Below are 2,634 nucleotides of genomic sequence, written 5' to 3' on the forward strand. Positions count from 1 at the left end.
TTACATAGTTTCGCAGTCTGCGGTGATAGAGACTTGGAAACCCCTTCGGATGGGAATTTCCACCCGATCAGAAGCCCGTTTCCACCAGGATTTCACTGGGATGGTACCGATGTTTATGTGTTTGTCCAACCTCCGTCTTTTCTGGATCTCTGGAGGTGTGTAAACTTCTTTTTGACCCTTTCTGGGGAGAATTCCCCTTTCTCTAGGAGAAGTGCTGCTCCCACGACATCAGTGGAGTTCTCCGCTCTGTCCCCAGCCCTTCCTGGGCAGGACGTGCCTCTCCCCAGGTGGGATGCGACGGTATCCTGCGGGCTGCTGTGGGTTTGGTCTTTCCGCTCCACCCGTTCACACCAAAGCCCACATGGGCAAGACACGGTGCTGGGATTGAAGCTATTTCTCCCAAGTTACAAAAGCTCATTGTAAAAATCCCTTTTCACACCTGGAGCCGCCGGGTCCAGCCCTTCCCAGCCTCTCTGCTGCTGGGCCAAGTTTCAGCCAAGAGTGAAATTTCACAGTTGAGTTATATGTTCCTGAAAAATGGTTTTCCTAATGGAAAAAGAGTGACTGGCCGCGAGCCGTGGGGCTGCGGCAGGGAGAGGTGTGGGGGCTATGGGGGGCTGTGCTGGTTGTCCCTGCCCAGGGCACAGGGGGGTGAATCTACCTGAGGCAGGTGATATTTTTAATTCGGCGCTGGTTAATTTCTTACCCAGGGCTGCCTGCGGGAAAACTGGAGAAGCAGAGCCCTGAGGAGAGAGCCAGGGCAGTGGGCAGGTAAGGATACGGCCGCCCTGATGCCGTGGGACGTGGGGAGGAGCTCAGCCCGGCATCCCCCTGCCAGCCCGCATCCGCAGCACCACGCTGCAAACGCTGAAATCCTGAGGCCTCGTCAAAGCCGATGAGGAAATGACCCCTTGGCGTGATGCGACTTGCCCCATCTCCCTGCCAGGTGGGTCCAGGTGGTCCCACAGGAGCGTCTCCTCCGTAAGGCCATGGCCCATGCCCTGTGGTGGCCATCCCAGGGTGCTGGGCAGAGCAGGGGCCGTGGCTGGGCCGGCTCGGCGTCGCCCAGGCTGGTGGCTACCGGACGGCTTGTCTCGGTGGGGGGACCCGGGGGGGGTGTCCCTCAGCAGGAAGGGGAGCAGGACCCTCACCATGCCTCGCACCCACCGCAGGGAGGGGACGGGGAGGCCGAGAAGCCCCTGCTTTTCGCTTTACGCCATGCCGGAGGGGACCCTCTAGAGGGCAGCCGGTTCCCGGCAAAAAGCCGTTATTTTGGTGAACGACATTCCGCAGCCGTGGCTGTTCCCAGCCAGCCGGGGGTGAGGAGCGGCTGGGCGACGGCCGTGTCCCCCGCTCGCCCCGAGCCCTCGGGTGCAAAGCTGGGAGCAGCCCAAGGCTCTGACCGAAGCCCGGGGATGGGCGTGAACAGCCAAAACGGGGCTTGAGGCCATACCTGTGGCACTTGAGCAGCCATCGCACCACAGGACGATGTCCTTCAGGCTGAGGGGTAGGACAGGACAGGACCTTGGGGCCCCCAGGGGCTGCCCGCAGAGGCTGGAGCTGCACCTTCGCCGTCCATGGAGTATGACCCGGAGAACAATTTGATCCTCTTCAAGATGCCACAGGCTCAGCGCTGCCACCGCTGCCGGTCCCTGCGTGGCCTGGGCCTTCCCCACCCACCTCCTGGGGGAGGTTCAGTGCCACGTGTGATTAACGAGGACAGGGACACCCCGGTCACTCACGGGTCACCTTGCATCAGCACTTTGTCCCACCAGGAGATGCAGGTGAGTTCTTGCCCGCTGGCCGCCCAAGGCTGGAGAGCAGGGGACCATTGGTGAAGTCTTGGCAGGGCAGCGAGCGAGGGACATCCCCGTCCCCCCATGATCTGGGCATTTTTTGGATGACTTGGCAGATTTGGCTAAAGCCGAGCTCCTGGGAGCTGGTGCAAGTGGTGGCGAGGGAGTGGGATTGGCGCTTTCCGAAAGCTGCCAGTTCTTCGGGGCACTGAAGGAGAGGGGATGTCAGGGCTCAGATCTCTGGGTGCCTTTGCATGGATTTGCCCAAATAATGTGCGTTTTCAGCTGATGCCGGTGTCCCACCCGGCCTCAGCATCTCTCTGGCCGCCAGCTGCAGGGGTGCAAGGAGTCCTTCAGCTTTTCAAAGAAGGAAAATGAACAGAAACAAAAAAAAAAAATTGCAGTTTTGGTTTCCCTCATTAGAGGGCAGTAAAAGACCCGACCAAGGCAAGGAGCGGTGCCCAAGAAAGGGGAGATCATGGGGATCATACCCCAGCTGCCGGGGCGAGCAGGGGAAGGGCGACAGGACCCGCTTGGTCTCCACGGCTGCGTGTCTCCTTCCCCCGCGAGGCGAGGCTCCAATAGATTATGATCTGTATTTTCTCCCCCCACCCCCTCTTTATATTTCTCATTTGGCTGCAGACAATAAAACCCCAGAGTGAGATTCTCGGGAGAATTTAGGACAGCTCTCAAAGGGTCCCCGGGTTACAGAGGGAAGAAAGCTGCTTTCGTGAATGCGGAAATGGGGCAGCATTCCCATCCGGAGCAGCGAACAGCACCCTCCAACACACCGGGAACAAAACGAGACCCACTCGTTTATTGTCAAAAAAACCTCAAA

This window comes from Chroicocephalus ridibundus, chromosome 9 (assembly GCF_963924245.1).
Source record: "Chroicocephalus ridibundus chromosome 9, bChrRid1.1, whole genome shotgun sequence".
In the NCBI taxonomy this organism is placed as follows: Eukaryota; Metazoa; Chordata; class Aves; order Charadriiformes; family Laridae; genus Chroicocephalus; species Chroicocephalus ridibundus.